The sequence below is a fragment of the Coregonus clupeaformis genome, unplaced genomic scaffold (genome assembly GCF_020615455.1).
Source record: "Coregonus clupeaformis isolate EN_2021a unplaced genomic scaffold, ASM2061545v1 scaf0088, whole genome shotgun sequence".
NCBI classification, from domain to species: domain Eukaryota; kingdom Metazoa; phylum Chordata; class Actinopteri; order Salmoniformes; family Salmonidae; genus Coregonus; species Coregonus clupeaformis.
Genome location: NW_025533543.1, coordinates 66,835 through 90,501, shown reverse-complemented (window position 1 = coordinate 90,501; position 23,667 = coordinate 66,835). Strand labels below are relative to the sequence as shown.

General features: G+C 43.7%; 1 pseudogene; it reads left to right on the top strand.

Moving 5' to 3' along the window:
- Window positions 1-6,798: 6,798 nt before the first annotated feature.
- On the top strand, window positions 6,799-23,191 carry LOC121574425 (annotated as a pseudogene).
- Window positions 23,192-23,667: the final 476 nt, after the last annotated feature.

The following is a 23,667-nucleotide window of genomic DNA, read 5'->3' as shown; positions in this document are numbered from 1 at the left end:
AGCATTATTAGAGGTCTTCATTCTAAATAATGTCAAAGGTCTGGGTCGGATCTGATATGATTGTCACGGGGCTCGGGTATGTGTAATTTTAGCTGACTTTTCCGGAAGGGCCCATACAGATCCGAACTTGACTGCTGCAGTCGAGAGAGAGAGAGAAATGTTATAATTTATGCTGCTGCTCTTGCTTTTCACGAGAGTGGAGCGTGGCACATGTAGCTTGTTGTGGGACAATCATGAGTCATCAGAGAGGCAACAGGATACAGTCATAGAACCTCGCTCTGTGTGTGGCAAACGTTAGGAGATATCTAATCAGAGGCGGCTGGTGGGAGGAGCAATAGGAGGACACGCTCATTGTAATGGCTGGAATGGAATGAATGGAACAGAGTCAAACACATTGTTTCCATGTGCTTGATGTGTTTGGTACCATTCCATTATTCCATTCCAGCCATTACAATGAGCCTGTCCTCGTATAGCTCCTCCCACCAGCCTCCTCTGTATCTAATCAATGGAAGATGGAATTAAAATGACGGAATTAAAAGGTTAAAGGAGAAGGATAGGCTACAACGACCAAGAGCCAACAGGTAGGCTGCTACTTTATATTCTGAATTGCGTTCTTGTTATTTGTAACTGTAGGATTATAAAGTGCATGCACTGCAGCCTCAGTTAGCCTAGCTAGCTAATGATAGCTAGCTTAACTAGCGTCTCCCGGTTTGATGTAGTCAAGATAGGTACTATGTAATCATATTTAATGATAAATAACCTTGCTATGGCAGCTATTATGGTGCTTTCAAGACAACTGGGAACTCGGAAAAGAACGTGGTCAAAACATGACGTCAGTGAACTTCAGGTCAGAAAGTCGGAGCTCTAGAAAGATGCCGAGTTTCCAACTTCGTTGGATGACTGTACAAAATGATTTTTTCCAGTCATAGCTAGTTTTGTTCTGAGTTCACAGTTGATGACACAGTCGATGACATGGCACTTTACCATTGGTTGATGCATGCAACGTCTGAGCAGGGGTCGTCACTAGTTATGCCGCGTTCAAAACAACTATGAACTGGGAACTGAGAAATCTTCGACTTCCAGTTGCCTTCAAGACAACTGGGAACTCTGGAAAATAACTAGCTCCGACTGGGAAAAACAGTTTTGAATGGTCATCCAACTCAGGATTCCAAGACGGAAACTCAGGAATCTTTCTAAAGCTCGGAATTTCCGACTGAGAAGGGTGCAATTATGGCCTGCAATTCGGGGTGTTCCTGCATGTGGGCATTCCTACATCTGTAGGGATCCCTTCTTAAAAAAGAAAATACTTATATTGGTCCATTTTTAAGCTAGGACCGGCGGGGGCGCTCCAGTACAGTAGGTGGCCGTTATTGTGCATTAACGTGGCATTAAGATGGCGGACAGGAAAAAAATGATAAAAGTGGAACATATTATAAGTAAATATGGAATGGTGGAATGCACAAGCCTTCTGCAAGATCTGATGAAGGAGAATATGGCGGGCATATTTTTTTTTGTTGGGAAAAGTGGAACATGTTTTGAATGAATATGGAATGGTGGATCACACAGAATTTGAACATGACATGAGTGAGGATGAATTAACTGCGGTGGCTGGGTTTGAGCCTCGTCCTGATGATTACAAAGATGATTCTGGCCCAGTGGGAGTGAGATTTTGATAGATTCATTAGTATTTTAAGAATAATGACTAAAGGATTTCACCCCAAATACAGTATAAATGTGTGTACGATGTTAGAGTTATAATGTAGTGTCAACCCACTAACAGAGGGGGGGAGTTAGAAACAGTTGAGAAAGCATTCCAGGGTGAAGGGGACTAAGAAACGGTTTAAAGGTGGGCGGAGCAAAGTGCCTTTGTGTGTCAAGGGATATAAAAGCTGTATGTATGTTTTTTTGGCGCCAGAGCTCTCCATTATTAAAAATACAGATCATTCTTGCTGGTTGCGGACCTTTGTTTAATTCATGATTAAACCAGAGAATTTACACCCTCTGGGAATTATTCAGAGCATTAAGTTTGATTAATTAGAGATATACATTCTTGTGACAGATTTTTGGAGAGAATGGATCCCTGCCTTCTGGCAGATCCATATGTGGTGTCAGGTTGGGTGGAGAAGAGGTTGGGGACAGTTGAGTTTCTACTGTCCAGAGGGAGCGGGCGCTCCGGACCACGCGACTAGGGACAAGAGCTGTAACTTGCTTTGCTCTTTGGAGCAGGGCGCCATTGAAAGGAGTGATAACGGAGGTGGCGTTAAGAGTGGAGGAAGATTTACGGTGTCTGCCGTTTGGTGCCCACTGTTTGGTGCGATGCAGACCCGGTGGAGAACGTGGTGAAACAGAGAGGACACTATCTGTGCTGCTGTTTTTTATCATTACATCAATTCTTTAAAATTCACAAAAAGTTACGTTAGCTGATGAAAATCATCTCATACAACAAAACGTATATGATTTCCTAAGCCTGTGTTTACCACAGACCTTATTTTCGGCGTTTATCCAAAAACGCCATTCATTTTCCCCATAGGCTTTGTCCAACAAACCATGGCGGTGTTAGTGCCATTACTATTTCTCTCTATAACGTTGGATGCCAGCCACTGATAAACCCCACAGAAGAAGGGGCGGGGGCAACAACGATAGCTAGCTAGCCGTACAGCGATAGACAGTGTCTTTCGACCCTGCATGTCGGGCACTGTTTTCCCGCAGTTCTGTTAACGACGGCGAGGGCAGGTGTTCGGCAGGCGGGAGCGAAGGACACTGTGTGCTAGCTTAGCCAGCTAGTCTGGTACACAGCAGGAGAGAGGCAACACTGAGTGCTAGCTAGCTAACTAGCATGCTAGCTAGCACACGGTGTCCCTAACTAGCAAGCTAGCTAGTTAGCTAACACACTGTGTCGGTGTCGCCCCAGGCTCCCACCTGCTGTGCTAGCGGCCCCCGCCTATCGGGCACAGTTCTCTCTGGTACACAGCAGGCGGGGGCGACACCGTGTGTTAGTTAGCTATCTAGCACACAGTGTTGCCTCCCTCCTGCTGTGTACCAGACTAGCTGGCTAAGCTAGCACAATGTGGGGAGCGAGCAAGCCCCCATCCACATCGACGGGGCGGCAGCGGAGCAGGTAGACAACTTCAAGTTCCTCTGTGTCCAAATCACTAAAGACTTAAAATGGTCCAAACACATTTATCAGGCGGTGTGAAAAGAAGGCCTGGAAAATCGTCAAAGACCCCAACCACTCAAGCCATAGACTATTTTGTCTGCTGCCGCACGGCAAGAGGTGCCGGTGCATCAAGTCTGACACTAACAGGCTCTTGAACAGCTTCTACCCCAAGTAATGGCGGCAGGTAGCTTAGTGGTTAAGAGCGTTGTGCCAGTAACCGAAAGGTTGCTGGTTCTAATCCCCGAGCCAACTAGGTGAAAAATCTGTCGATGTGCCCTTGAGCAAGGCACTTAACCCTAATTGCTCCTGTAAGTCGCTCTGGATAAGAGCGTCTGCTAAATAATGCAAATGTAATACGACTGATAAATAGCTAACAAAATAGCTACACGGACTGAGTTTACCTTGTATCTTTATTGACCTTTTATTTCAATATTTGCACTGTCTCTATACACACTCACAGGGCCCTACACACTCACACACACTGTCACTCCAACACACACAAACACTCACTCAATAATTTCTCACTCACACATAATATGCACATACATTTATACTGACTCCTACAAACCCGCACACCCACTCACATGCAAGATGCTGCTACTCTGATTATCTTACATCCTGTTGCCTAGTCCCCTTACCCCTATACATATCTACCTCCATCACTCCGGTATCCATGCACATGTAAATATGGTATTGGAACTGACTTTTTAAATATTTCCTGTATATAGTATGCTTGCTTACTAACTTACTTAATTGTGTATTTCATATTTCCTATTCTTATTTGTCGTGTTTTTTTTCTCTAGTGTTATTGATTATTGCTTTGGATTTTGAGTTTGCAAGAAAGGCATTTCACTGTACTTGTGCATGTGACACTAAAACTTGAACTTCAACTTGTGGGCTGCAGTTGCAAACTATTGTTCCGACCTGAAGATCACTGACGTCATGATTTAACCTCGTTTTTTTGTATTATTATTTTTTTCTCTCTTCCTTATTTTTTTGTGTAATGCCTCTGGCTGTTCTGTATTTTATGTTTTACATGTTACTGTTAATTTTTTTTTTATAGAAAATAAATAGCAAAAAAAGTACAATTATTACCATGGTTACTACAAAGACAAAGTCACAAACCCCACCTATTTCTATAATGTATCTTCTTAAATTCCGATTTTAAACCTAACCATAACCACACTACTAACCTTAAAATAAGATAAAAAAGCAACAAGAAAAAAATCTCGAATTTTTACGATATAGCCAATTTTGACTTTGTGGCTGTGTTGACTATTGACTACTCCACATATAGAACAATGAGCCTAGTTATTGGGTTAGTTATAAAAATTGTTGATATCCCAGAGCAGATAACGACGCGCCAAGCACAGACTTTCTAATGGTGCGTTCAACACAACTGGGAAAAATACGAGGTCAAATCATGACGTCAGTGATCTTCAGGTCGGAGGTCTAGAAAGAGGCCCAAATTCCCGAGTTGGAATTCCGGGACCGCAAAAGACCATGAAAGGATTTAGTCCCGCGTAAAACCTCACCAAAATGGCATCGCAGCGACAACCCGGTGGAACGGTTTAGGTAGGCTCTTACGGGTCAGAGAACTGGTTAGGACAGAAGATTGTGGAAACTGAGGTTTTGTTTGAAACTGCTGGTGAGTTGAGTCAAGCTAATAGTACAGAAAGTGAGAATTAGTGGGTTACAGTGGCGAAGAAAAAGGGAAACGAGAAGTAAAGCTATGTTGGAAAATAGGAAACCACTAGACTAGTTTTTAGTCGGAGTCAGGGTTTTGGATCAATGTTACTTGGGAAATCCGTTTAATGTCTCCAGGAAAATCTGGAAAGTGTGGAGTCGGTGAGAGTCACAAGAAGTGGTCTTATTTTGATTTTTTGTGTGTCTGCGGAGCAGAAGAAGCCTGTTTTAAGACTCAAAAAGATATCGGAGTGGAATGTTTCCTGCGTGGATTTTTGTAGCAGGGCGCCTATCAAGGGGGTTGCGCAATAAATAAAGGCAGAGGATATAACTGAAGACATCGATGGAGTGGTTGGTGCACGTCGACTGACCTGTATGGTGGACAGAGAAAATAAATTCACTTCATCCATGCTACTGTTCTTTGATGAAAAGTCTCTCTCTTCTCATATAAAGTTATGATTCATGAGATACCTTGTAAGAGCTTTTGTGTACAAGCCCCTTCAGTGTCATAAATGTAAAATATTTGGTAATGTGTCAAGTGTGTGCAGAAGGGAAGAACATCGTATGCCAGATGAAGGGAAATGTTGCATCTGTGGAGGTGAACATGTGCCTGAATTCTTGGGAGTGCCCTGTTAGGGTGAAGGAGAATGAGGTGGCAAGGGTAAGGAGTACCTAACCTTAAATTAATTACATTTTACATTTTAGTCATTTAGCAGACGCTCTTATCCAGAGCGACTTACAGTTAGTGAATATTTTTTATTTTTTTATACTGGCCCCCCGTGGGAATCGAACCCACAACCCTGGCGTTGCAAACGCCATGCTCTATCAACTGAGCTACATCCCTGCCGGCCATTCCCTCCCCTACCCTGGACGACGCTGGGCCAATTGTGCGCCGCCCATGAGTCCAAAATGAATTAAGACCAAAAAGCAAATATTTGTTTTCATGATATTTTACGATATAGCCATTGACTGTGGTGGTAACTAGTGAAAACCCTTTACTTGGAGATACCTTCTCAATTCCCGACTTGGAAGACAACAATTCTTCTATACTTCCATGACTAGTTGCATGGGGTTCGTTTGAATTAAGAACATGCTCCATTATTAAATTAAATACATTTGTTGCTCCATGAAATACTTAATCCAATAATGTGTATACTGCCATCTTGTCTATTTTCAAATCTTCTCATTGATGAAGACAGGGCGCACACATTGTTGGATTACTTCATGACCAAAACATTTTATATAATTTAGTAACGGAGCATTTTCTAAATTCAAACGAACCCTATGCAACTAAACATGGAAGTTTAGAAGTGTTGTCTGTCTTCCAAGTCAGGAATTGAAGTATCACCAAGTAAAGGTTGGTCAAATTCTCTGCTGTGCTTTACACCAGGGTTTCTCAAACTCTGTCCTTTTTTTCGACCAACCCACACAGATATTATGAGGAGGATGTTGCCAACAACTTATTCACTAGGGATGGTAATTTAGCAAGCCAACTCTAGTTTATATTTATCAGGAACATGTTCTTTAGAACCTAACTAGCTAGCTATGTTAGCTGAGGCAAGCCTTGCCACAAACATATATAGCAATAAAGAACACATTAGCTAGCGAACTAGATACAACTTGTTAATGCAACAGTTTTGGATCACAAGAAGATGTTACTGATTTTGTATTTGGTAAAGGAAACGTGCTTGGCCTCAAGACAGAAGGCCCTTCCAAATGGAGATTGAGATAATGGACAGGGAATCTGAAGAATAGGCTTAATTTACTCACTGAACAGGACACCATGCTAAAATATTTGTCTTTCATTGCTAGGGGCCATGAAACCCAACAGATTCATTAAACAGACCTAATTAAAAACAATGTTACTAATCAATGTCCTTACTTTTTGTGTATCCTCACAGATAATCTAGATTGGAGCGGGAATAAATTGGTGGTGCCCGTCGTCAAAAGCTAAAATGATCACGAGACGAAGAGGTCGTTCAGACAACACCGATGTGGAGGTGCACATCTCAAATTGTCCTTTTGAAATTGAAGTCACTGACTTTGTTGAAACGATACATTTTATAACGAGTCCCTACGAAGAAATTAGCTCAGAGAATGGAGATAGTATAGTTGGATTAGAGTGTCGTGTATTAGGATTATGCCTTTGTTAAATGTTTTTCATGAAGAAATGGAATGTTGTTTATGTTAGGTCAAATGTGGCGTTTGTGGGGTGACGCCCCAGGGGAGACGGGTGATTGGACAGCAGAGGGAGCCACCCATCTTTTTGCATTGTTTATAAGTAGGGGCTAGACAAAGAGAGGCCAGAGCGGCCATTGCAATCTGAGGCGTCGCTCTCCGGGTGGGCATGTCACCTGTAACTTATGCTGAAAGCTTGTGATATGAATAAACCTTATGATCAAAGTTCAGTATGAGCGGACTCCTTTGTTTATCAGCAATAATTGCCAGCATTCACCCGATACGACAAATGGCGCCCAACGTGGGGCTGGTCTGCAAATCTTCTTTGTTGCATTCGTTGCCACCAAGCTAACTCGTTTTGAAGTCATGGCCAGACAAGGGTGAGTTTTCCTCACAGCTTTGGAAGTTGTTAGTTTGGATGCTATGTGATTGTACACTGGAGGGATGTACCATTAGGACCGAAATGTGCCTCGTGTGGCGTTATTGCTGATAACTGGGTGTCTGGCTAATCATTATAAAAAATTTAAAACAGCGCAAAAGTGGGTAGAGCCTATAAATTGTTTATAGAGATGTGTTGCTTGAATAGTAAGTCAAGAACAATCGGGGCCAAGATATGTATACAAGTTAGGACATTGCAGGATTTGATAAGCCCTCGGAACGAACGAGGCGACCCCAGAAGGGTGGGCCATAAAATCCTGGTAACGCGTTAGGGGTTTCAGGTCAGTCAGTCTTGGACTGGAGTTTGGTTGTAGATTTAGTGGGGGTTGCTTGCCCATCTTCTATCCGACGGGATATCTGCTTGGGGGCAGGGGCGGTGTGTTCAATAGGGCGATATGGGCGACGCACTGCCAAACGGGAAAAGGAAGGGATTTTTTTTCTAATCAATTATATCACGGCAACAGTAGTTATCAGTGTTCTAATCTGATCTGACTGCCACTAAATGTCAAATCAGGCTAAAGTCGTGCTTCAAATGGCCCCGCCCGTTTTTGGGGCGATTTCAGTCATGTTGAAAATCGCCCAGAAGTCTGTCATAGACTCCCATGTAAAATCTATTTTTTTAAAATTTCTAAGCTTTCAATACAATCTCTATGGGTGTCTGTGGGCTTGCACTTACGCGCTTTCGTCATACGTGACGTAACCATGAACGTAACTAAGAAAATAGCGGCTAGCAGCGTCTCTGTTGCGACCTGCAGTGTGGCGTTATCTTATGTTTTTAATTTGTACACTTAGTGGCGTTATTTTATGTTTTTAATTTGTACACTTAGTTTACAAACATTCTGCCAACCATGGATTTCCAGTGGTGGGTTTTGGACTGATCTTGTTGATCGTGTACATACCCGCTACGAACGGACTAAATAATGAAAACGCTGCTGGCAGCGGAATCCAATACAGCTGGGAGACTTGGCTGGATGACAGAGTCCCGGACAGAGAAGTGGAGCCGGCCGGCTTCACCCTGGTCAGAGCGGACCGCGATCTGACACAGTCACAGGGAAAATCGATCCTGGTAAGAGAGCGACTCTGTACCCCCGACATTGAACTGCTTTCTGTGTCACTGCGACCTTACTATCTGCCCCGTGAGTTCCCCCAATTGTTTGTTACCGTTGTGTACTGTTGATAATCACAAGTTTACTGGAGAACTGAGACCAAGTAGAGACTTTGGACAGGGTGGATATGGTATAATAAAGGCAGTTTATTCAGAGGTAAAGATATCTGGAATCGCGTGCACGGACTCGTTCGTCAAACTCTTAGGGAGCTATCTGAAGAGAGCCCCGAAAACATTGTGTGCAGACATTTTATACAATAAATGATGTAGGTTGAATCTAGTAGTTCTGATCTTCTGATTGGTCCTGATGAGTTGGGCGAGGTCCCCTCCACTGTTGCATTGGCTCTGAGTCGGGTTCTCTGTCTTCAAATGTTCAGCCTAAAGAGAGGGGATTTTTGTGTGTGTGTGTGTGTGTGTGTGTGTGTTTAACAGTGATGATGTGTGTGTGTGTGTGTGTTATCAGTGATGATGTGTGTGTGTGTGTGTGTGTGTGTGTGTGTGTGTGTGTGTGTGTGTGTGTGTGTGTGTGTCCTCAGAGCAAGAACTCGTGAGTTGGAAGAACTGAGAGACCTATGGCGTGGGTGTTGTCCTTGGCCACCTGCTGACAAGGCTGACAAGATAGGACTCTTTTGTCCATTGTTATAGGATAGGAACAGCATTGATTGAAAACAAACGCCCAACACAAAATGGGTCATGCACAAGATTTTAGTCAGACCAAGCTATAACATTATATATTTACTACGACAGTACATTCAACCAAAAGCTAATATAACAAAGGCATCAGAGATTATTTATAATCTGTCACAGAAACTGGAATCCATCTCCCCAGATCAGTCAATAAATGCTTCTGGTATTGACTTATATGCTGCCCCTGTCTTCATGTTGTTGCTGGACATATCTTTTTTAAAATGTGTGTAGGTCACCTAAATCATCAGAAAAATTGCCCCTCCTGAGAATTTTTTCAGGAGCCGCCACTGCTTGGGGGGGGACCGCTCATAAAATATCCAGAACTCACGGCAGCCTAAAGTTAGGAAAAAGGAAAAAGTAATTAAAGGCGCAATGTCAGGTGCATTGTTTTTATGCTACATGGTGCATACAGGCTAAGGCTAAATGCTAAGGCTAAATGCTAATATGCTGCATGCTAACATGTGACCGTGGAGGTCCACTGCGATGGGATAAAGCCTCTTAAATTATGTTTGTCTGTGTAATTCAGGTTCTATGTTTTGTGAGCGCTGTTAAATGTTGTTGACTATGAGGGGAAAACGGAGGTACAGCAGGACTGTTAACCGTCTATTTGGGGTTGGGGAGAGATCTAAGAATCTCCCTTCCACGGTGAAAAAGTATTTTTGAATGTATCGCGCATGCGTGGGATTTTACTAAACCTACAACACGGGATTGTGGGTAAATGGGTCATATTTCTGTTACGCTGCAGGGGGAGACAGAGAAATAGCCACAGACAAGAGAGATTTGGACACTAATCTTCTAATCGTTAAACGGCTGGTGTTTGAAAATGAAACTATTTGTTGAGATGTAGTGAATTTATAAATTAGATATATGTTGACGAATTATAATAAATTAAATTAAAAGACTATTAAAATAAAAAAAATAAAAAATAAAAATGTTTTTGAGCGATCTATTTAGTCCTGAATTAAGTCTTAAAGCGAATGTGAGTGGGGGAATATTGAATATGGTTGAAGTAACTCAGTATTGCATTAACTACTAAAATCTTTTCCTGTGTCTCTGTTTTTGTCATATGAGAGGAACAATGGAGAGAGAAAGAGAGGGGGTGCTGACGTACACGTCACGTGACGCGACAGAGGATCAAGTCAAAAAGGGTTTGGTACTGGTCTGGTTACAAAATCTTCCCCTACAGGATATCTGAAGTTATGACAATTTCACAGAGGCTTGGCAACAGACTGATCATTTGAATAAAATTTGCATTTGGGAGGCTCTGTGCATCACTGGGGTTAATTACAGTTGTGTTGGGAATCAAGGACTGACATTATTCTGTAAAATTTAAATAATTAGGTGCTTATAGAGCAAGGGGGTTTATGGGAATTGTAGTGTTGTAAGGTTAGAAGGCTTTGTTTTTGGGATTGCTTTGAAGTTGACTAACTTACATTTACTTTCCTGATGGCTTGTGGTAAGATAACCACCACTAATATTAGAACATATAAATTGGTAAGATATGATATAGAAATAAAAATTGGTTTTAATTATTCATAATTTTTAATTGATTTTTTAATTGATATTTTATTTTAATTAGAAATGGTTTTTGAATAGAAATTTTAATTGAATTTTTTCATATTCATATATTTTTTTTTTTGTTTTTTTTTGTTTAGTTTATATTAATAATTAAAGGGGGGAAGCCATAGGCTATATAGTCTAAAATAAAATAATTCACAATAAAGGAATATAAAAGGGTAGTTATAATGGGGAAAAAGGACAGCAAGGCTATGAAGGGGATTACACCGGTTGATATAGTACAAAATAGTAATCCTTTAACTAAAGTATTGCTAGGTTATCCGGCAAATGAAACAAAAGTTGCCCTTCATTCTCAAACAAAAACTGATAAACGATTCCAGCGATAAGATAAACAACGGTATAGAGAAGGCGACAGAAAAACTAATGGCAGAAGTTAGTACACCTTTCTCACATACGGATTCAGCAAAAAGACACCCACCTTATGACAAGGAAGTAATAATAATAATATGCCATTTAGCAGATGCTTTTATCCAAAGCGACTTAAAGTCATGCGTGCATACATTTTTTTGTGTATGGGTGGTCCCGGGGATCGAACCCACTACCTTGGCGTTACAAGCGCCGTGCTCTACCAGAGAAGTAGAGCTTAGGGATGTTTATCCTCAGCTTCCAGTGATCATCCAGCAGGGTGATTATTGCATCGGAGAGGAAGATGAACGAATAATAGATAGAGGACAAGCAGAAACGACCAGAAAGATGAATCCAAAACTCCAGAAGGAAGAAAATGAGATGTCTGGAAGAGAAGAGTGAGGTTAAGGAAGATGGAACTTGATGAAGATGAAGATCAGAGTGATTGAGAAGAGATCATGGGTGGATATGACTCTGTGATCAGAAGGAAGTTGGCAAGAGAGGAAAGAAGGATACTAGAGATTTGATCTCTGATGGAAGTTGAAGGAAGAAGGATACAAGAGATTCGAGTTCAGATGAAGACAGCGATAAAGAGGAGACTAAAGGTGCTGTGTATTCAAAAGGAGGTTGTCCTACAAGGACTGGCACAGAAGAAATAGAAGGAGATATAGACCGATGCTTATCATGCCTGGATAAAGCGACTAGTTTAGAAGAAGTAACACAACTGGATGAACAACTCAAGAAGAGAAGATACAGAAGGAGAAACTGCGGAGAAAAGGATCCCAAGAATTGGAGGAGAAGAATACATTGAGGCCAAGAAGCTGAAGAAAAGTAAGAAGATGATGGAAGATGATATTTCGAGGACAGAACTTAGAATATAAGCTGTGGAAGAATCCTGATATGTCAACAGCAAGAAAGAACAGGACCAAGAAACTCTCAGAAAACTCAATCATACAACTGGTGGAGAAGAGAAGCTTTGGTTATGAAGAATCAGAGTGAACCAAATCAACAATCACTGTTACAGCTTCAACTGAACAATATCAAAGGCAATTGTACCAGCCACCAAGGGGGGTACCAGGTGTTCCATATCCACAGCCAGTTTCTGGACAGACACAGAATTGGAGAGGAAGAGGACGAGAAGGCTTAGAAGGAGGAGGAAGATTTCAGCTACACTTCCAGCAATCTCCAGAAGACTGTTATAATTATGGACAGGGTGGTCACTTTACCTGTGAGTGCAATTGGCCAGGAGGAAACAACAGAGAACATTTTTAAGGAAGATACAGGGGCAGTCAAGATCACCTGTTCTCCAGGTGAACCCTAAGGATTCTAGAGTGCCTAGAAGGTACGAAGGGGGGTGTCAGCTGATAACATCGATTAGAGAAGAAGAGAAAATATCTAACAATTGAAGTAAAAACAGAGGACTATGAGAAATAATGGTGAATAGGGGAAAAACTTATCTGTGTTCAGCCTAAAGAGGTTAAACATCTCACTATGTAAAATTAACTAATTAGGATAGGGATTTGAGGTAGTAAAACAGCTAATTACTCTTAAGGAACCAATTGAGCTCTGCTATAAAAATCAAAGAGAAATTAAAATAGACATACTAATATTAGAACATATACCTATTGCAGTGTTGGGAAGAGATGCATTGTTTAAATTGAATTGTACAATAAGATGTACACTAGACGACTGTCTGGTAGAGGATTTTAAAAAAGTAGGGTTTTTGGGAATCATATTTGCTTAAAAAGATAATATCATAGGAAGGATGATAATCTATTAGACTGCCTATTAGACAATCTGTCTGAAAAATAAAGTTAAAAGGGGTGACTGTTATTCTGGGTTACATTCTTACACCAAGAGATTTCAGGCTAGGCTAAAGGGTGTTTAGTCGTTTGCCAAGTCTGTGTGTAAAGAAGTCAGAAGCAAGTGGGGACTTCCCAATCACCTATTCTAAAAATTTGGTGGTAAAGGGATTTTGTGAATAAATCAGTGGAAAAGGTTTTTAAAGGTTAGGAGAAAAGATTAGATTAAAATAAGTTAGGAGAACTAGGTTGAAGGGACTCTAAGACAGTAAGCTAAGTTTCAAAGTTAGTAGTAAGAGAGAGAACAGTGGTGAAGGAAATTTTAGAGTTTAGTGGGAAGATATGGTAGGAGTTTAGATCTGTTAGGAGCAGATGCATTGAGAAAGTATGTGTTGCTGAATGATAAGAGAAGATTGAGGGTGATTGAGTATCTATATTTACAGTTCCCAGCAGGGAGATCAAGGTAATTATAGGTGTATTTTTTATAATCAAAAGTTTGAAAGTCAGGGATTAGAGGTAGGACTGAGAGTTGGAAAAAGGGACACTAGTGGTGATAGATGGAAGTACAAGCAAAGAGTTCAAAGCTTTGGGGAAACTAGATGAAATAACTGTCACGCCCTGGCTCTGGGGACTCTAGTATGTTGAGCCAGGGTGTGAGTTTTCATTTGTTTTTGTTCTAGTTGTTGTAATTCTATGTTGGCCAGGGTGGCTCCCAATCAGAGACGGCTGTAGCTCGTTGTCTCTGATTGGGAGTCATACTTAGGTAGCCGTTAGGCATTCATTATTTGTGGTTTCTTGTTCCGTGTTGGTTTGTTTATGTAACCAGGGACGTCACGTTTCGTTTTGTTGTTTTGATCGTGTGATCATTCTAATAAATAAAATGTTCGCATTCAACGCTGCGCCTTGGTCCTCCTCTATGAATGACGATCGTGACAATAACAATAAGGACATCAACACTTCAGTATATTAAAACAACAGTGAGAAGCAATTTAACTCTTTCAACATTGATAGTTATTAAAGCCATAAATATATCGCATTTGATTATAAGGGAACCAATAGCTCCAGTACCAATTTTAGGGGGAAAAATACTTATTAGGGTTAGGATGGGGACGTTCCTCCCACATGGAGAGATAATTATGGAGAAGAAGTATTGTTATCAGGACCAGGAGTAGAAGCTGTTGCACCTAATCAAAGGAGGTTGTAACGATCCCGGCAGTCTGAGTCGGGTCCTGTCTGTGGACTAGTTTTTATGTTCGTTATCTCCAGTTTCCCGAGGGTTCTGGAACGCTCCGGGGAGCTCTCTTGATTTCCGCACCTGCATCCCATCAGCAATCTGCACACCTGGTCCTGATCATCACCCTTCTTAGGCTCTGGCCTAACATCCATTCCCTGCCGGATCGTTAGCCATGAACAGTAGGTTTACCAGAGTATCAGTCTTAGAGCCTAGCGTTAGTTTTGTTGTTTTTGCACCTTGTTGGTTTGTTGCTTACTTACCCCCGTTTTGTTCCATCTGCAGTCACCCGTCCGGAACCTTCATCCAACCTCTGCCTGGTGGTCGGCGGCTGCCGACCCAGGATGGGATCAACCACTGCACCCCCAACAACTAATCAACGCCGCCCGCTCTGTTCCCTGGATTATTCAGCATCACTCTTGAATTTGTAAATAAACACTCACCTTCGTTTCAACTTACCTTGTCCTGGTCTGCTTCTGGGTTCTGGCTTAGCAACTCGTGACAGAACGATCCGGCCAGTAATGAACCCAGCGGACCTGGACTCTGTTCGCCATGCCATTACCCAGCAGGAGAAGATGTTGGGCCATCATAGCACGGTACTGCAGGAGATCGCGTTGTCAGTTCGGAACCTTTCTACCGGTCTGACGGAGGTCCAGAACCAACGCAAGTGTCCGGTGGAGGATCCACTACCGGTTTCACCCATCTCGCCTGCCGCTTCTGAAGCCGTGTCCTTCCGTGAGCCCAAGGTTCCGACGCCGGATAAATATGAGGGGGAGCTGGGAAGATGCCGTTCCTTCCTTATGCAGTGTGGATTAGTGTTCGATCTACAGCCCTACTCTTATGCCACAGACAAGGCTAGGATAGCCTTTGTGATTGAGTTGCTGCGTGGTCGAGCGCTGGAGTGGGCTTCAGCCGTTTGGGAACGACAGGATCCCTGCATGGCTTCATACCAGGGGTTCACGGCCGAGATGAGGAAGCTCTTCGACCATTCCGTCCGAGGGAGGGACGCAGCTAGGCGCCTGTTTTCGCTCGCCAAGGAACTCGCAGCGTGGCCGACTTCGTGATCGAGTTCAAGACGTTGGCTGTGGAGAGTGGGTGGAATGAGGAGGCTCTGCAAGCGGCCTTTTACCAGGGTCTGTCGGAGCAGCTCAAGGATGAGTTGATCTCCTATCCGGAGCCTAGTGACCTGGACAGCTTGGTAGCCTTGTCTATTCGGGTGGATAATCGAGTCCGAGAGCGAAGGAGGGAGAAGCAATGGGTTCCGTCCAACCCGATCAGCTTCTCAGGTTCCAGTCGGTCGTCAAACTGCGCGGCTCGCTAAAGTTGGGAGGACTTTTAGCGAGCCAGTTTCGACCTCTCAATACCTCTGTCAGACCCCGTTTCCCGGCTACCCTTATGAACAGGAATCAGAGCTTAGCGATTAACGCTTTTATCGATTCAGGTGCCGATGGAAGCTTTCTAGATGCCGAGTTGGTGGAACAGCTGGGGCTTTCCAAGGAGCAATTGCCGGAAGCCATTGAAGCTACCACTCTGGACGGCAGTAGTCTGGCACGTATCACGATGAGGACTGAACCGGTTAAGATGCGGTTGTCGGGGAATCATTCTGAGATGATTTCATTCTTCATTCTGCCGTCTTCCCATGTTCCTCTGGTCCTTGGATACCCCTGGCTGAAGGAACACAATCCCACGTTCGATTGGGTGACGGGCAAGGTAACGAAGTTGGAGCCTTGATTGTCATGCTAACTGTCTCAAGACTGCCTGCCCCCATTCGGTTCCCAGTCAGGTGATTGAGGCTAAACCCCCAGATTTGTCCCTGGTTCCCGAGACATATCACGATTTGGGGGAAGTTTTCAGTAAGCAGAAGGCTCTGTCACTCCCTCCCCACCGACCATATGATTGTGCCATCAACCTGTTCCCTGGAGCTGTCTACCCCAAGGGAAGGTTATACAGTATCTCCCGACCTGAACGTGAGGCTTTGGAGACCTACATCAAGGAGTCCCTAGCTGCTGGTCTCGTTCGTCCCTCGTCATCACCCCCTGGGGGCAGGATTCTTCTTTGTGGGTAAGAAGGATGGCTCTCTTCGACCGTGTATTGATTATCGGGGGTTGAATGACATCACGGTCAAGAACAAGTATCCCCTGCCCTTGATGAGTTCTGCCTTCGACTCCTTACAGGGTGCTACGGTGTTCACCAAGCTAGACCTACGCAATGCGTATCACATGGTCCGGATCAGAGAGGGGGACGAGTGGTTGACGGGTTTCAATACACCGATGGGTCACTTCGAGTATCAGGTGATGCCGTTTGGACTGACCAATGCTCCAGCGGTATTCCAGAGTATGGTGAACGACGTCCTGAGAGATATGATCGGTCTCTTTGTGTTTGTTTACCTGGATGACATTCTGATCTTCTCGAAGGAACCTTCCGACCACGTCCAGCATGTCCGGCAGGTTCTGCAGCGATTGTTGGAGAATCGCCTGTTCGTGAAGGCCGAGAAGTGCGAGTTTCACGCCCACACGACATCCTTTCTCGGGTACATCATCTCCAGGGGAGAGATTAGGATGGACCAGGAGAAGGTTAGAGCGGTTCTGGAATGGGCCCAGCCCGGTACGAGATTGCAGCTCCAGAGATTTTTGGGGTTTGCGAATTTCTACCGCAGATTCATCCGGGATTACAGCCGTGTGGCCGCTCCGTTAACTGCCTTGACTTCCAGTATCAGGACCTTCAAGTGGAATCCGGAGGCGGATCGAGCGTTTCTGGATTTGAAGAGGCGATTCACCAACGCACCGATTCTCTCTCAACCGGACACGGCCCGTCAGTTCGTCGTTGAAGTGGACCGCGTCTGATGTGGGAGTTGGCGCCATCCTGTCGCAGCGATGCTCCACGGACAGTAAACTCCATCCCTGCGCCTACTACTCGCGTCGCCTTTCGCCTGCGGAGAGGAATTACGATGTGGGTAACCGGGAGCTTCTCGCGGTGAAACTTGCCTTGGAGGAGTGGCGCCACTGGTTGGAGGGGGCGGAGCAACCGTTTATTGTCTGGACTGACCACAAGAATCTTGCTTACGTGCAATCGGCTAAACGTCTCAACTCCCGTCAGGCCAGGTGGGCGTTGTTTTTCGGACGATTCAAGTTTTCCCTGACGTTCCGACCTGGATCTAAGAACGGCAAGGCGGACGCCTTGTCCCGGATGTTCTCCAAGACGGAGGAGAGTGGGTCCAAGACCGAGACAATTCTTCCCCGGAACTGCGTCGTGGGAGCAGTTATGTGGAAGATTGAGGAGGAGGTGCTGGCGGCCCTTCGGACTCAGCCCGGTCCCGGTAACGGTCCACCCGGTCGGTTGTTTGTGCCTGAGTTGGTTCGTCCTGCTGTCCTCAAATGGTCCCACGCCAGCAAGATGGCTTGTCACCCTGGCGTGGCTCGGACAATGGCGTTTCTTCGCAGACGTTTTTGGTGGCCTGCCATGGCCGAGGATACTCGGGGTTATGTTGCTGCCTGTCCAGTGTGTGCGCAGAATAAGAGTACCAATCGGCCCAGCTCTGGACTACTTCACCCCTTCCTATTCCCCGGCGACCATGGTCGCATCTGGCCCTGGACTTTGTCACTGGGTTGCCCGCTTCTGAGGGGAACACGGTCGTTCTGACTATCGTGGACAGATTCAGCAAGTTCGCCCACTTTGTGCCAATTGCCAAGCTTCCCTCTGCCTCGGAGACGTCCGAGATCCTGGTTAGGGAGGTTTTCAGGGTCCACGGGTTGCCCAGTGATATCGTTTCCGACCGTGGCCCTCAGTTTACCTCTGCTGTCTGGAAGTCCTTCTGTTTGGCCATTGGAGCTACAGTCAGTCTCACATCTGGTTTTCACCCCCAATCTAATGGTCAGGCGGAGAGAGCCAACCAGAAGATGGAATCCACGCTACGCTGCCTGGCCTCTTCCAACCCCACCTCCTGGGTCTCTCAGTTGCCTTGGGTTGAGTATGCCCACAATACTCTCCCTACATCTGCCACTGGGATGTCTCCCTTCCAGTGCCTGTATGGCTACCAACCTCCCTTGTTCCCTTCTCAGGAGAAGGAGCTCTCAGTGCCTTCTGTTCCAGGTCCATATTCGCGTTGCCACCGGACCTGGCATCGGGCCAGAAAAGCACTCCTTAGAGTTTCGGACCGGTATCAGCTCCAGGCGAATCGTCGTCGGATCCCCGCTCCCACCTACACCATCGGAGATAGGGTCTGGTTGGCCACACGGGATCTTCCTTCTACGGACTGAGTCTAGGAAGTTGTTACCGAAGTTCATTGGTCCGTTTGTGGTGGAGAAGGTGATCAATCCGGTGGCAGTTCGACTCAAACTCCCGAGGACGCTCAGAGTCCATCCCACCTTTCATGTCTCCTGCCTCAAGCCTGTTTTGCTCAGTCCTCTGTTGCCTCCTCCGCCTCCTCCTCCTCCTCCTCGGATGATCGGAGGTGGTCCTGCCTACACGGTGCGTCGCATCATGGATTCCAGACGGCGGGGCCGGGGTTTCCAGTATCTCGTGGACTGGGAGGGGTATGGTCCTGAAGAGAGGAGTTGGATTCCGCGGCGACAGGTCCTAGATGCTGACCTCATCAGTGACTTCTACCGCCTCCATCCTGGCGCTCCGGGGAGTCCGCCCGGTGGCGTTGGGCCGGAGGGGGGTACTGTAACGATCCCGGCAGTCTGAGTCGGGTCCTGTCTGTGGACTAGTTTTTATGTTCGTTATCTCCAGTTTCCCGAGGGTTCTGGAACGCTCCGGGGGAGCTCTCTTGATTTCCGCACCTGCATCCCATCAGCAATCTGCACACCTGGTCCTGATCATCACCCTTCTTAGGCTCTGGCCTAACATCCATTCCCTGCCGGATCGTTAGCCATGAACAGTAGGTTTACCAGAGTATCAGTCTTAGAGCCTAGCGTTAGTTTTGTTGTTTTTGCACCTTGTTGGTTTGTTGCTTACTTACCCCCGTTTTGTTCCATCTGCAGTCACCCGTCCGGAACCTTCATCCAACCTCTGCCTGGTGGTCGGCGGCTGCCGACCCAGGATGGGATCAACCACTGCACCCCCAACAACTAATCAACGCCGCCCGCTCTGTTCCCTGGATTATTCAGCATCACTCTTGAATTTGTAAATAAACACTCACCTTCGTTTCAACTTACCTTGTCCTGGTCTGCTTCTGGGTTCTGGCTTAGCAACTCGTGACAGAGGTATAGTTTGTACAACAATATGAAGTGGAAGAGGGTTATGAGTGATTGTTCATTTATTTTGCGTAATGTTACAGAGAAAGATCAGGGAGAATATATGTGTACTTATCTAGTGCAAGCATTAAAATTTGTTCCGGTTAAGAATTATTGGTTAAAAGGCTATGTAATTCGTAAAGTAACGATTATAATGGAAGAGTTGAGGTCTGTTGAAGCTTCCACAGTCACCGAGGGAGTTCAGGAGGAGTAGATTACAGTAGTCACTCCAACAGTAAATAATGCACATAGGATATCGGTAGCTTTCCCACTAGAAATAATTAAGGTTAATACATCAACTAAATCAACTACTTTAATGGTAACTTTGGAAAGGGATTAATGATACGACGGCGGTAACAGATGTAGGAAGTATGACACAGACACAAACAACAACTTAGTAAGGATAGGGTTAAAAAAGGAAAGCAGATAGTGGTAGAGAGAATATAGATTCATCTGAAATAGTGAAGGATACTATCATGGAGGTACAGGATGAGGTCTTTGATTTTAATGACAGACAAGGAGAGGTATCTGATCAGTACCGCTCGTTAGGGAAGAGAGAAACTAAATGGATGGGTTTGATTCTTCTGTTGTGAAAAATTAAAGATAGCAGGTAGGAATCTTTGGTTCCAGCAGCTCATTCTGTAAGATCAGTGAGGAATCTTGAGGGTCTATGTCTGTTGAGAATTCCAGCCAAACATTTTAGAGACGGTCGTTCGACCTCTATCAAGTATGTGTCAATCTTATGCTTTGTCATGACTGGTGTATCAGCAACAACAATCAGTAACAGATAAAATAATGTCGTTGTCAGAACATTTGTTTAAGCCTAGGTTTTAGATGTTCTTGGTTAAATTAATTACCCTATGGGAATTTGTTAGATGGGAAGTAAAATCAGGTAACAGCGAATCCTGAAGTATTGGAGGTGAAACCATTGAGGGCTAAAAGTTGTTTTTGTTCTAATAAAACATATGATGTAAGGGGTATGTTTATGGGAATATCAGATTGTGATGTTATATGATAACTTTGGATATGCATGACCTTAAGGGTAGTAATGAGAAATATGTTACTTTTTATGTTCCAGTTAGTAAGAAGAGCAGGACTTTGAGGGTTAAAAGATTAGCTTTTGCCTGACAATGTGACTATTGGGAATTTTAGAGATATTTTGAGGGTTTATGGTGATAAAGCATATATATTCTTACCCTATGGATGGATAGGATGTTGTTACATGTCAACGTTGAAGCTTCCATATGAGGTTTCTACCATTAAAAGAGGGGTACCACCGGACACAGATAAATCTAGGGTTGGAAATAGGATGAAAAAGACATGGAGACATGTCATAGTCTTCAAGCCTATCATTGAAGGATGAGTCCAAGAGAGAGGGGGGGACTTTTTCCATGGTATGGTGTAACATTTGGGAAGATCATATTGATAATATTAGTTATACTTTGAGTCCAGATAGTTCAGATATTATCACTAGGGTTATATATGCATTGAAGAATATAAGGGATGCATTTGGTAGATCTGAAGGAGCTGGATGGTCAGCGAAGACTTGGTTGCAAGATCAGTTAGGCCAGTAGGAGCAGTGATGGATTACATTTTAATAGCAGTTTTGATAGCACTGTGTGCGATGTTTGTAATTTGTTACTGACCTTTGAGAAAGCTATGATATTGAGATAGGTTGGAGAGTGATGCCTGGAGACAACACTCAGATGCCGTTGTTGACTGTTCCTGATCTGGATGAAGATGGACAAGGGGGTCTGGATGGAGTACTAATGGATAAATATCATTTTTGAATATTTGATCATTTTTCAATTTTTTTTCAATATTAGTGTGATTTTTAGTATGATTTTATGAATCAAAGGGGGGGAATAGGATAATGTGATTCATACATCATTTATATATCATTTATATATCGATATCATTTATATATCATTTTTATATTCTTAGTTGATATTGATGTTCAATTTGAAAGTGTTGTTTTGCAAAAGATACTGTTTGGTCTTTTCTTTTCTTCCAGAAGCATTTGGGGGAATATGTGGAGATTTAAATACTCAAACAAGGACAATATGAAGGGACAATGTGAAAGGACAATGACTGGAGGAGATGAAACAAAGAGGGTGTGGAAAGATTCCGATTCCATCATCAACAATCCATTGGAAGTCGAGACTATGGGGAGATGAAGTGTAGTGGACTACATTCCAGTGTCTGCAATGAAATATAGACATATTTCATGTGTAATACATAATTTGTGTCATACTCTTACGTATTAATTTTTGTAGAATGATATTTGATGTTATTGGATACATGTGGGGATCTTAGATGTTTTTGTTTATTTCGTTGATGCTTAGGGACAGGGAGTCTAGGCAGGAGAGGTCCACTGTAGGGTCCAATGGGTTGACCAGCCTGAGAGTGGACATTTTTTGGATAGGATTTTGTTTGCAGGGGCTTACATGTGTATTTAATTACATCATAGTTTCAAATGCATTTACATTGTTTATGAGTTTATCGGGAGTACCTAGGTGGTTGCCTGGGGCAGAGGGACCGTGAGAGAATTTTACTGTCTTGATTGATGGATGGATTTGGAACGAAGGTTGCCGGACAGTTTTTCGCTCTCACACTCCATAAAGATTTGTTCATAGTTCATAGTAATGTATTCACACTTCATAAACAATTATTCATATTTCATAGAAAGGTATTTACACTCTAGAGGATAATGTTTTTTGGTTTAATGTTAAAGATACTCAATAAGATAAATTGTTACTGGTCATAATCCTATTCTGTTTGTTTTCGAGACTTTTAGTTAGTCTCGAAGGGGGGAAATGTCGTGTATTAGGATTATGCCTTTGTTAAATGTTTTTCATGAAGAAATGGAATGTTGTTTATGTTAGGTCAAATGTGGCGTTTGTGGGGTGACGCCCCAGGGGAGACGGGTGATTGGACAGCAGAGGGAGCCACCCATCTTTTTGCATTGTTTATAAGTAGGGGCTAGACAAAGAGAGGCCAGAGCGGCCATTGCAATCTGAGGCGTCGCTCTCCGGGTGGGCATGTCACCTGTAACTTATGCTGAAAGCTTGTGATATGAATAAACCTTATGATCAAAGTTCAGTATGAGCGGACTCCTTTGTTTATCAGCAATAATTGCCAGCATTCACCCGATACGACAAGAGCTTGATGATTTATTTGGAATCGACAAGTTAAACTGGACATTTGAGAAGGATGCAGTCTCCCCTCTTTTCGACATTAGATTGACCGAATTAGGTGTGGGTGACACAACAGATCAAGATTATGGAATCGGCGCGTCCAGGACGCCATCGCCAGGAGTGTCTGCTGTTCAGAAAAGGAAGTGGCGAGATCACCCGGGCGCATGATCAACAAGAACGCCATCGCTGCGCAAATGAATAGTCTGAAAAAGAAGGAATACGTCAACGGACTGGAGAATAAAGTCGGGTCTCTGTTGTCAGAAAACCACGTCCTTAAACAGGTAAACGTCCAATTGAATAAGAGGTTGGAAGATGAGATGAGGTACCTGAGAGCAGTGTTGGCCAACGAGAGTATGTTAGCCCAGCTGTTGTCAAGGCTGAGCTGGGTGAACGGCATGAAATTATCTTCCACGATTATGCCTTGCCCAGCAAACGTGTAAAGATGGAGAAGGAGACCTCTGGTGACGTCTGTCTGCACGTGGACAAGAACCACGTCTCAGTGGAGTTCTGCACGAAGTGTGCAGAGAGTGCAAGCGCATCATTCAAAATGTAGGGTCAAGTACGTTTATCTGTTTTCAGATGTTGAGACTGAACCTGATTTAACTTCAGAGTAAAATATATCAAGGGAATTTATGAACACTTAAAAATGTTTTGAGATCATTACTTAAGAAGTGTTGAATTAGCATGTGTGAAATTTTTTATGAAACCAATGATATAAGAACATGTTACTCGTTAAACCTTGTTGCCAGTTTTCTTCTAGGTGGTGATTGTTCTACCATGCTGGATGACTGGGTTACAGAACGTCCCTGTCTGCTTGGCTCCATGGTAAGGATCTCTTAACAAGAAAAGCTGATGATTTGATACATTCTCAGATGTTTTTCAAGGTTATTTCAAGTTTTCATTGTCTTAGCCTTCACCAGAGGCTTTTAAAGTAACTTTAGGTTTACACTGGAACATATGTTTCTCTTTTAGTTTGAGTTGAGTAATTACTTCAATTTGTTACTTCAATTTATATTCAACTTTTCTTTT